General features: G+C 39.8%; 1 protein-coding gene across 1 annotated transcript in view; it reads left to right on the top strand.

Moving 5' to 3' along the window:
- The window catches only part of PTPRM (protein tyrosine phosphatase receptor type M), a 423,056-nt gene that overhangs the window by 243,124 nt on the left and 167,142 nt on the right, over positions 1 to 12,790 (top strand). The window lies entirely within an intron of this gene.

The raw sequence follows: 12,790 nt of genomic DNA, 5'->3' as shown, positions 1-12,790 counted from the left end.
CTTTTGAAGTCCATACAGTGTTTCATAGAATCACAGAATGGTTGAGGTTGGAAGGGACCTCTAGAGGTCATCTAGTCCAACCCCCCTGCACACGCAGGGTCACCTAGAGCACGTGGCACAGGACTGCGTCCAAGCGGGTTTGGAAGATCTCCAGAGAAGGAGACTCCACAGCCTCTCTGGGCAGCCTGTTCCAGTGCTCTGTCACCCTCACTGTTAAAAAATTTTTCCTTAAGTTCCCGTGGAACTTTTGATGCTTCAGTTTCTGGCCATTTCCTCTAGTTCTGTCGGTGGCCACCAGTGAAAAGAGGCCAGCACCTATGACATCCAGAATCTCTGAACATTGTAGATTGAGAGCAGCACAGTGTAATATTTTCTAAGGATGCTCTCATATCTCAGTATTATTTAGTGTAAAGAACATAGCACGCTCATCCAATTTAGTTTTAAGGAACTAGCAAGGAACTTCCCTTTTAAGTGGGATTCTTCTCTCATGTTTTCATAGGAATCCAAGGACACTGATCTCTGAGTGCTTGCTAAGTCTGTTCCTTGCCTCCCTCATGAACCTGGGGAAATAGCACCGTATCGTAGTGTTGGGTGAGAAAAATGACTCTTCACCCGGATTTGTGTGGGTGGAAGAACCCCCCAGGATGTTGTGGGTCACATATCAGTGCCTTTGCCAGAGCTGTATTTAATGTGTGCTGCGTTCAACCTTCCCAGCGTGGTCAGCAGCCAGCACCTCTTTTTGTTTTGCAATCTTTCCTCAGCTTTCCGTGAGTACCAGAGCCAGGCGCGCGCTTCACAAATGCTGCCTCTTATTGTGAGGTGGCTGCGTGATGTCACCAGCAGTTGTGCAGTGCTTTGCATATATTCAGCCTCCAAGAACTTCCTTTTGTTTCCTCCTGATGGATTTGTACTTTAATATCACTGTACAGCAGCATTTTCCTTTGGTGAGGCCGACTGAAAGGATCAGTCAGCTCCACCATGGCTTTCCGTTTTGACTGTTTCGTTCAGATCCTCTCTATCATCCCTCCTTATTAGGCTGAATGATTTCAGACAATTTTGCTTTCTTCAATTTCTTTTAATCTATAATTTTAATCCTTGTTCCATGCTTCCAGTTGTTTTATAAATCGGCCTTGGCAACCCCCAGACTTGTGAGTTAAATAAATAGTGTAATATTGGCTGATAAAAGGACTTTGCTTGCTGTACCAAGATATTTTTTTCTCTATACACTTATGAACTTATCATTTTTCTCTGTTCTTTTTAAAAAGAAATTAGTCGAAGAACAGAAAACTGATTAAAAAGCTTTGAAATGGTTGCTGGATTGTTCCGAGTATCATAAATGTAAATTAATTGAAAATATATTCTGTGACTTGGTGCCGAAAACATATTCTGTGACTTGGTACCAAAAATATTGCCATAGTTTCAGCAAAATTCACTGAAACAAAAAACAATATTAAAAACTTAAACCTTTGAGGATTCAATTATTCAGATAATTAAAATCTTATTTTGTTATATAATGGCACATTTTAGATAAGATTAGATAAGATTGCTCTGTTCTTATGATTCGCTACTCTACATAGGAATTCAAGGTCATATTATTTGATCTGGACTAACTTTTGCTCACACTTGTGCTTGTTTACAATCCGGGCACATTTTGTTAAGTCCCTGGTATTTCATTTTCATCTGAACTCCACTCTCAGGTAATTTGAACAGCTGATAAGACACATGCTTATTAAAAGCATCTTAATTTATATTGCATTGCTAGTAATTTATGGAAAGAAAAAAAAAGGAAAAAAAAAGGCTTTCTGAGATGTTAGGCTCCCATCTGCTTCAGCCTGGCTCTAAGAAGCAGCCTCACCTGACTGAAGCAAAGACATTTAGAAATGACTGTTAGTTATTATCTATCTTTATACCATATAAGGTGATCATTTTGCATGGTGCATATAATATCTAACCTTTAATTATAGTTGCTGTGTCCTTGTACTTGTTACAAATTTTTAATTATAAAATTGCAATGACATCAAAGAGAAAAATGCTCCGATAAAGAAATCTGTAGATTAGTTAAGACAAAGAGAGCAGCAGAAAAAGTCTTTCATCCCAACCTAATTTACTTGAAATTCTATGCCTGATGTGAAGATTAATAACAGGTGGCCTTTTAGGGAGCGCTCAGCTTGAGTCTAATGTTCAAGTTGTTCTTTTATTATCCCAAACCCCCGTAACTAAAGGATTTTTTTCACCCTGCCCTTTGTTCACAATATAGGGCTGTAATTGAGTTCATATTTCTCACCAACCTTTCAGCTGTAATTAATATTTTATTATATCCGATGTTATCGCTAAATGGCCCAGCAGCAGGGTGTTGAGCCACACGCACAGCGACGCGCACAAAAGCCGCAGTGACTTATTGCTGCCGAGCAAGCGCCGTGCCGCGAGTTACGGCTCCGGGAATGCAAAACGCATTCGTGCCACCCAGCTAATATCCCCAAGCAATTTGGGACCGATCTTATCTCGGGCAAAGCAGGACAAAGAGAAATTAAAGTTACGAGACTGGAATATTCAACACCGTGGATCTATTTATGATATCAAACATGTGGCGTCTAACAAAAATTGCCTGTCCGAGACCTGTTTTCCTTACTGCAATTTATGAACAAGATCAGTTTAGGTCAGATGCTTTTTGTGCTCAGAGTTGCCTGCTGTTTTCCGAGCTTTGCTAAGCAGGAACACCTCCACAGCCTGACAGATGTAAAAATCTCATCATTTAAGTTGCTCTGCTGTTTGTTCTTTAAGATGGAATAAACCATAATTCACTCCTTTCACTACACTGCATACTGAAATTATTTTCACAGCTTTAGACCCTCCTGATGGAAAGAATGTGTTTTTTAATGTGGATTTTGAAAGATTGAGACAGTCTTGTCATACCAGTAACTGTTAGTAAGATTGTAGAGAAACGTTGCCTAAAACTAAATAACTTTGGTGATTGTTATTTTTCACTGTAAATGCCTCCCACGTCATTTGGGACTGACAGTCCTATTGCAGCAGGAGTTTACAGCAGTCTCTCGCCTTCTGTCTTTCTCTTCCTCCTTCCCACCCCGCTTTGAATTAAGGGATTGCTGGAGAATAACCAAGATAGAGGGCAGGACAGTGTAGAAGCAGCTCCATACTTATAAAATGGATTCTTAAATCATTGGTATCGGCAGAAATAGCCTCTTGAGGTACCTCTCGGTAAGGATGAGAGCAAAGGAGAGCCCTGTGGTAGTGCTGAAGAGCTGCTGCGCCTCCTCAGAAGGACGTTCTGCTTCCTGAAAGTCATAGTCTTACTGTAGGAATGATGGTCTAGAAGATACAGCACTGGAGCAAGAGGCAGATGAGCCTGAGGTTTTATTTTTGGTTCAGCTGCAGTCTGGGAAGCTTCTTCCAAGTCGGTGCGACATGTTTTCTGCAGCCCTAGCTGCAAAATGAAAATAAAAGGAAAGTGCATTTTCCTCTCTCAAAATGACCTGTGAGAGAAAAATATTTACGAATGGCTATGGACAGCGCAGCAGCAGTTGTGATTAATGTCCTAATAAGCAGCTGTATGTACAGGCATTTGCCAGGTGACATTTCTTTCTTTTTTCGCTCACTTTTTCCATCATGTTCACCAGAAGAACTCAGAATAGTGGCTCTGTGGGATGTTTTGCTTTATTTCCACAGTCCCTGCCTGGTGTACGTTCAGTTCACAGACATGTGAGCAGGCTGCAAAGGAAATAGGAGACATCCCGTTTGGTATTGCCGGGTCAGTCTCAAAGCTTGGAGAATCCCAAGCCTTAGCTCAGTTATGTCAGGTTAGGCCAGTGCCATTTAAGTTAGTGGTATTACTGCTTGTGTTTTAAATTAAGAGCATAAGACCTTGTGGAGAGAGTTCGGTAGTATCTGATATCTAGAGGGACTGAGCCCTCACTCTGAGCAGGAACAAAAGCTGCTCGCTCGTAAAACAGATGGAGGATACAATCCCTGACTAGTGCTACATAACATATCCAAGCTAAAAAATAAACTTTCTGGAACATAACTAAGTGAAGTTCACACCTAATTATATCTTGGCTCCTTGAGAAAACTGCAGTTTGGGATCTGTTGGTGCAGGGCGAAGACTGAAATTAGCATCCCCGGGGAAGCAGTTGGTGCCGTGTGGTTTGCCATAGACAGCTACAGCGCAGGTAGCAGCAGCCCCTGTGCAGGTTGGAAGCCACCACAGTGTGTGTCGCCCTTCCCAGCCAGTGCCTGGCAGATACGGAACGGAGCCGAGCAGACTGCGGGGAGCTGGAGGTCACAGATGATGTGTTAAATGCAGATGGGACTGTGGCATGTTCTTGGGTGAAAGTTTTAAGCTTCCCGTCGTAAAATTTGTGGTGTCTTCATCTATTTATACTGCTTTTAAATACCTTCTGCCTCAAATAGCATTTAAAGAACTCAACTACCCGATCGATGTAAATGGAACATTATTGTCCCTTATCCATAAAAGAGAGGTCACTGAAGAAGTTTTACATGGCCCAAATAAAATGATGGCATACCTATTAGAAGGGTGATGAGCTTGTGCGTGCCGTAGGTGGATAGTTATGGGAGAAGCCAAGTGTCAGAGCAGTTCATAAAAATACTCAGGAAGTCGCCTTGAGTGTCATTCCCTGGAGATCTGGTAGCAGCTGTTCTTGGATAAGCAATTTCCCCAGCAAAAGCTTATAAAAGTGCGATGTTATTTCATAATATAATCATGATTGATAATTAATAATCGATTGATTTCTTATTATTTATTAACATTATTGTTAATATAAATATTTCTTTTCCTGAGAAATACATCACCATACTTCTAGTGTCCTTCTTAGCCTGCCACTTGCACTCTGTGTTTCGTAGCTAGGTATCACTGATGCCATGTGGGCAGATCTACAGCCTAAAATGTTTTTTGCTTATCAAGCAAATACCCAAGACAGTTTATGAACATGTTCGCTTGCCCTGTGTCACATAAACTTGTACAAAATGAAGTCAGTGTGAAACAGTGCCAAAAGTGAGTTTAATTTTATTTTCACTTTCCCCTTACTTTATTATGGGGCAGGACTACAGAATATGTACAAAATCTACAAATTTCCTTGGCACTTGGGAAGTTTGAAAAGCAGCCAAATACATGAATCTGTTGCAAGTATGAAGAGCACAAGTCACGGAGAGGATGTAAATGTTTCAGAAAAAGTACAGTGCTTCCTATAATAGTTTTTCTTGTGGTCTGCAGATTTGAGAACATGTTTTTCTTTGAGCGGAAGAAAGGAGAATCGAGAACTTTACCTTCACAATAACAAAAAGTGACCTATATGCATATATTTATAGAAGAAAATAGGGATAGAAATGTATGATTATGTCTAAGTGTGAAGAGCTGTTAATTCAACATTCTACATCAAATTGAGCACATCAGTATATATTAACAGTCAGTCCCTTGAACAGTGGGGGTAGGAGTAGCTTTATTTTATTTTAGAGTTTAAGAAATTTCAGCAGTAGGTAACAGGCATACAATTTCTTAAGCTTGTATAGCAGAGTGGCAGTATCATGGTAGTATCACTGAAGCAAATCCTAATTAGGCACCATTTAAATAATCAAAAGTAATTAACCATGAGGCTCCATACCTAAGGAAACGAGAGTGGGGGTTTTTTCATCAATATTTATCAAAGATTTTTCGTTTTGTTTGGGGATTTTTTTTTTCAGAGAGTGATTTTGATTCCTTTGCCAATCTGTGAATCCCAGATGTAACAGAGCAATTTCTGGTGCCACAGTTACAGTTGGCAGTATATCTGGCTACTGTTCGTATACATGTTTGTCAAACAGTTCTTACCAAGTGTAATAGGCTGTTCTAGTAGTAAACTAATACTTACTGTGAATAAGTGTAGGTTAATATATGTATTGAATTTAGTGAGTTAGCAAAAGGAGGACTTTTATCAAAGTTAACTGGGGAAAGCTAAAATTTCAGTCCAGCACCGTACGGTGCGTTTATTTTTGTGCAGATTATCCACTAATACATCTTCATTTGCAAACTTTTATCCTCCTAAAAAAATACAAACCTAATTCTATAAAAGGTTTTTCTTTCCCTCCCATTCTTTCCGAATTTGCGAACAAAACAAAGTTACATTTTGAGTCAGCATCTACAGTAAGACAGAATATCATAAATTCCTTCATTTTGTAAACACGACAGGCAAATACCTGATTAAGATTACAAGGGTGAATGTCTTAGTGTGCACATATTCTGCAAAGGAACAGGTCATGTATGAGGAGCTAAAGGGGAAAATGAAATCTGATCAGCCTCAGGAGGCACCGCTCTGGCCATCAGAAGACCGAGGCAATGTGTATCGTTGTCTCATGGTTGTTTCTTGAAGATTTTCTTCTGAGAATTTTTGGGCTAGACAGTTTTTCTGAAAACAGCATTCTCCCTGTTTTCTCCCTTTCAAAGGGAGAAACCCCTTTCAAGGGGGAGAAACCCCTTTGAAACCCTTTGAAGTGTCCCTTAAATCGTAAGAAGTCCAAGCTCATAGAAGAGATACGTATCAGCTCCTCTGCGCTTAGCAGAAACATTTAAATCCCTAACGAGCTCATGGTGGCCAGTGCTCACCGCTCTCAGGGCCCATCTGACTGTGCTGCAATGAAGGTGTCCTGCAACGAGGTTTTGGGGTTTCTTCTCCAGGAATTGTGGTGTGCTGCTCCCTTGGCAAACGTCCTTGAAGGAAAGACAAGCGAATACCCTCACCTTTCAGCGACGTGGTATTCCCCGTACAAGAACCGTAGGGATATGCTGTGCATATACATAAGAATGCTAAGGAGAGCTTTGCTTGGATGTTTGTTTGTTTGTTTTTGCCAGAAAATCCCCTTTGTAAATACTGGCTTTTTAGTCCTTAAGCCTGTCCATGCAAACAGTGGGGCAGTCATAAAGAGGCTTAAAACCTTGATGCCTTCCCCGCAGTGGTCTTGGCCTTGTGAAGATGAAGCTCATTTCTACACCTGGGAGTCGCTGGTTGGGCAGTGCCTCTGGGGGCTGAGCTAAGCTATCCCTCATCTCCCCCTTTCCCTCTGTTTCGGTATTTCTGCCTCGGCTGCCCTGAGAAACAGGGCTCCACGCATGACAGTGGGGGCGCTGGGTCCTAGTAGCCCTCCTTGCGTTCAGTCTGTGTTGGATTCAGACGGATAAGTGGCTTTTTTCAGTTTCAGTACTGGACTTTTCCTTGAGTCGAGAACATCCGTGGCTAGAAAGAGTGTCTCTGCAGCCCAGGGCAGAGCCAGCCTCCGAGAAGCGAATCGGAGCCATCCCCAAGATGAAGCCAGCTGTGGAGGTGGAGCCGTCCCGCTCGAGGTTTCAGCAAGCAACTAGCAGCAAAGATTTCTTGTCCTGCGCCTTTCCCTACCCAGTGGAAGCAGGAACTGGCCCACAGACCTAGAAACGTGCTCCAGATGGAGGAACTTTCTGTTTCTTCCTCACCTTCAAGTAAACACGCAGACAACAAGTTCTAGTAATAGAAGAGCCCCTTCACTCTAAAGAAAAGGCAATAGGCCTTTAACACGGATGTATCAAGCACTTAACATTTGAACAGTTGCAAAAATGTTGATTGCTCCTGTGTTGTCAACATTATGTGCAACATTGCCCATTCTTTCTTTCTTTTTTTTTTTGTTTCCAGTATATAAGCCTTGGTGTATTACTTTCACGGTACTCGCATCATTTTGGTATTGATACAGAACCTTAATTTCCAGTTGTGGTTTGATGTTGCTGTAGGGTTTTTTTTTTTTTTTTCAATTTAACCATAAATTCTGTATTTTTATGTCTGAACTTATGTTTTAGAGGGTTTTTTTCAGTTATTTCATTTTTTCTCATTTTAGAAGCTTCTGGAAATTAGGCTAGGTGTTTCCAAACAGAACCTAAAAGGTGCCTGTGATGTCCCAAATAAAACTTTCCTGCTTGTACTTTAAGAGAGGGAGCTCTCTTGAACAGGCTTCTCTATCATAAAATAGGCATCCTCAGACCATCCTTTTGCTAATGAGAAGCTCCCTGGCCTTAATCCCCTGGAGTCCTTGATCTTTTCCTATTCCATTTTAATACAGGTTCTCTCTCTCTCCAAAAAAATATAAAAATAAAACAAAAATCCAAACTCCTATACATATTGCTTAATTTTCCTGCTTAGGCAAGCAGCAGCCCCTCTCCCTTATAAATTACCTGCTCTCTGCTCTTTCAGGCTACGCTGCGGGCAGCAGGGACGTACCCTGGCATCCCCTGGGAACAGTTATTGCTGTACCCTGTCCTTTTGGCCCATAAATGCCGCTCAGAATAGAGCCATGGGCTCTTCGGATACACAAACGAAATTCCTCTCTTTGATCCCTTGGGCAACATCTGCAAAGGTCGCCCTGGTCAGAGCGGCCGGACTGTCACATAAGTGATTTCCTGGCTCCGCACTTGTGCTGAAGGACATAGTGGCCAGGGAATATTTGGTGCCTTATTTATAATGTGTTGCTAAAACTCTGACCCAATGGCAAAGCCTAAGTAGCTTTAATGTTGAGATACCCAATAATTCAGGTATTTTCATCATCACCTGGGTTAATGCCATGTGTGATAAATACTCAGGGCCTGCCCAGTAGGAAGAAAATTAGTGACAATTTCCAGTAGCTTTCTTCCATTTACCTGCTAACCATAATTTATTAATTCCTGCCCTTTAAAGAGAGGCAGGAATTTCCCCTTTTTCTTTTAAAGAGATGGCTTACATATAATTTCTGGTGTATAATTAAGTCACAGCACTGATTATGTATATTAATTTTTTACTTCTATATACATGTTATATATCTGTATATACACACATATCTATATACACATACTGTATTAAGAACATTTATAGTTTTATTATATATAGCTATGAGTTGTGAACATGTCAGAGACAACACGTCACAACAGAACTCTGTCACGACAACAGAGATTGAGGGACATTATGTTGCCTGCGCATGATATCCAAAAAGTCTCTCACAAAGATCAGTATTTATTAAAGAAGCCATGTTGATTAATAAACTTGTTCCTTAACACATAACAAGCAAAGATATATGATATATTACCCAAATAAACTGATATTTAAGAAGTACTTAAGGGCTTAAGTGGCAGAATGCTCTCCAAGAAGCCTGGCAGGAGATCTTTCAGTGTCCAGGTAACTGCTAGTAAAAGTGTGGGGATCCTCTGACTGCTACAGATTTGAACAAAAGAGTTCATTAATGGACTTTTATGTTTATTTTTTTATATTCTATGTTTTATATTTTTAAAAAGGGCCCTATTATAAAGAATGCAAAATTTCCGATTAGACTCTACAGCATCGCTATTAACACACAATTTGCAAAAATGGGCTAAGAGTTTACAAAGCTGATCAGAACAGGGTTAGCAGAGCTTAAAAGCTTTGCAGTCTTTGTACATTTCTGATGACTGCAATAAATTATGGCAATTTTTGTGAAGCATCTGGGCTGTTTACAGGACAGAAAACTGGGCTGATATCTCAACAATGAAGTAGTTGAGCTTGTTTTCTCTTTGTTTACAGTTTGGAATTACTTTTGGTGACATTTTTATAAGTTACTTAAAGATTTTTTATATATTCATGAGCTTCGATTCATGTATACCTATACTGTATATTCTAAGAACTTTTCTATTAAGAATCCCTAAGTCTCTGCTTGTTTCCAAGCAGCCTCTTTGGAAAATAAATCTAGGATCTTTGATTAAGACTTGGATTAGTTAAAATTTGTGGGGTTTTTGCACTTCTCAATGTGTAAAAATATCCTGATTCAGCAAATTAGTATTTAAGTCTTAATTTAAATTGTTATGAAATGACTTACATTGGATTCACTTGTCTAATGTCTGAATCTTCTTAGCATGTTTGAATATGAGGTTAATTTTTTTTTCTTTTATTTCTTTTTTGGGGCTTTGTCTGAAAACAAATCGATGTTCATGAGGTGCTTAGAGACAATTTTATTTTAAGCAATCCCCTTTCAGTAAGTATCTGAGAAGCTCGTCTACTTGCTGAACTAAAATTACAGACCTTATGCTGTTGTATCTGTGCCTCTGCACAGTTATTTAAATTTGGAACTATTTTGCCATTATTAAAAAAAAAAAAGGTGGTTTACCAATGCCTAAATGTTTCCTCTCCCAGACACCTTTTTTTCTCCCCAAATTTGAAATATTTGAACGCTGAGTTAGAAATAATTCCCATGTTGCCCTTTTCTTGGTTCTGCAATAAGTTTCAGTCTATCTTTAAGCAGATTTTCACCTTCTAAAGCATTGGATTTCTATAGTAGAACAGTAGAGCTTGAATTAAACCTAAATTAAATTTCTTGCCTTCAAAAAGTTCAATTTAAGTCTTACCAATAGCTGATATACTTTTGACACCTTCCACTTCTGTTCTTCAGGCTACAGGTAGGAAGACCAGATTCTCTGAAATGCGGAGGTACCGAAAGGGAGTAACGTAATTTTAGACAAGCAGGAAATATGACTAACACATCAGAGAAATAATAGAGTTCTGATGTGGTGCTAGCTCAATTCATTAAGCCTGAACCTTTTTGAGCATTGGCAATTCAGCTGTTACATATTCAAGAAGGCAATTGTAACTGTAAGAATTAGAGCAAGCTTTTGGATTATAATTGTAAAATTGGGACGATTTTGTAAAATTCATTAGCGAGATGATCTCATTTATACAAATGCAAAACGTATCACTCATAAAGTTCTGCCAGGTTTCCGTTGACCCAGGTGCTCATAATGTGTTAATTTACATCAGAGAAGCAGCACCGTGTGGAAATTGGGCAGCAGATAGGATTTAGTTATTTTTCATTAGCACTTGGACTTTGATAAAGGGGAACAGAAAAGAGCTGCTTGACCTTTCAGTGCTTAAATTATTAAAGAGCAAATAGATTTGAGGTCTGGATGCTTGCAAATCTAATTTGTCTTGTGGAGTAAGGATGAAAAGACATTTTGAGTTTGAAATTGCTCCAGTCAACTTAGCTCTTTCTTTAATGTATCTGAAGATGAATAGATAGCAGGCATTTAAAATGTAATATACATGGAGTAGCGCATGTACTATAACTGATAGGAATGGAGAGAGGAGAGGAGCATTTTAACGACAGATTTGTTTTAAAAAATCTACAAATTTTAGCTGTAATCACTGCGGGAAAAATGAAAAGCAGGCCTGTTTCAGCCAATATGGAAACAGATAAGATTTCTTAACCTGGTCCAGTGTCCTTCCTGATTTAGAAGCCATTCGTGGTTCATTCCTGATGCAGTAGCAAGCTAACACAGCCAGATCCAAAGCTTCCCGTGCCACCCATCATGCTGCAGGGAAACACGGCCTTGTTCTGTTGCTGTGTGGTTAGACCCAGTTCACTACTGAGCAGAAATCGAAGCTTCCAGCACTTCATACTCCTTTTCCCAGTACCCCATTTTGATTCTGAAACAGTATCAGTATTGCAGATCTGCTGTAGAAAATCAGCTGCTAGACTCATGTCAGAAATTGATTTGGACGGGAAAAAAACAAGCTGCTAATGGCAATGATTAATTTTTAGCTTAGATTCTTCGTGGCTAGTTTTTGCAGTTCAATATTTATAAGACTGGGGAAAAAAAAAAGAAGTTGCAATGTATTGACCTTTATTTCCTGCTCAGCATGGAATTAATCAACAAGTGAAAATCTTTCTGTTGTACTGGTAGGCTTGCACGGAGTTGTGTTCTGACTGCGCGGGCTACACAATTATGAATTGATTAGTAACATCATCATAAAAATATGTTGAATTTTGAATGTTTCTGTCCATAGCCTTTACCTGGGTGTTGGCAAATGGGATCTCCCAGACAGAAAGAGAAGCACGTTGTAGGGGAAGGCTCTCATCCAAGCACTGTCAGCTAAAGGTGCAAAGCCAGGTCGAGAGCGGAAGCAGCAGAGCAGCCTGGTGATGGGCTGAGGCCACAAGGTCCCCAGCTGGTAAGAGCTGGAGAGCCCTGGGCCAGTGTTCAAAGCCGTGGAGCCCAGCAGAAGTGAACGGGGGTGCTGGACACCAGCTTGTTGCAGAATTTGCAGGTTCTTTGCTCCTGCTTGAATGTTCATAGCACCTTCCCAGGGTAGAAGGATTGACTGTTTCCTGTGGCTCCAGGTACAGCGAAGAATCCAAGTGCAAACTGAATTCCTTTGCAGAATGCAGGAACCCATGGCTGTCTCTAAGATGTGTAAAAGTGCTTTGCTGAGTGAGAATAGCAGCCATCAAAAAGTGTTTAATTCTGGCTCAGTAGCAGCCAGTATGCCACTAAAATTTTAAAAAGGGTGTAATTGACTGTGTGTGTGCTTTTATAAATAGTTATAATGTCAACAGTTAAACAAATGCTATTCCCTGTCTGTTTGTAATTTATTTATTTATTCATTTTCATCTTGCCACTTATTTCATTCAGACAAGATAAACAGATTGGAGAATGGAATCTATAGCATTATACTTACATCAGTAAACAAAATAATATTTGTTCTACATCTTCGCACTAATCAGGCAAGAGTTCAGACAAGAATGTGTTCTAAGTATTTTCCATGTAAAAATCCATGGTGTTTCTGGCTATTTTTGGCTAAAACAAACATTTTAAAGCAAGTGTGAAAAATTTCGTAAAGCTGAATGTGCAAGTGGCATTTTTCACCTATGTCCTTTGCTTTTAACAGTCATCTTATTTTTTTATACATTTTCTTTTTCCGTAAATATTAGTGTGCTGTTAGGGTCTGAGTCTTAAAATAACCCTTCTTTTCTGCCATTTTCTCCTTTC

The sequence above is a fragment of the Tinamus guttatus genome, unplaced genomic scaffold (assembly GCF_059628265.1).
Source record: "Tinamus guttatus ecotype Peru unplaced genomic scaffold, ASM5962826v1 Tinamus_guttatus_pri_ptg000203l, whole genome shotgun sequence".
Classification (NCBI taxonomy): domain Eukaryota; kingdom Metazoa; phylum Chordata; class Aves; order Tinamiformes; family Tinamidae; genus Tinamus; species Tinamus guttatus.
Note: the sequence above shows the minus strand (reverse complement) of the source record. Positions and strands in the feature narration are given on the sequence as shown.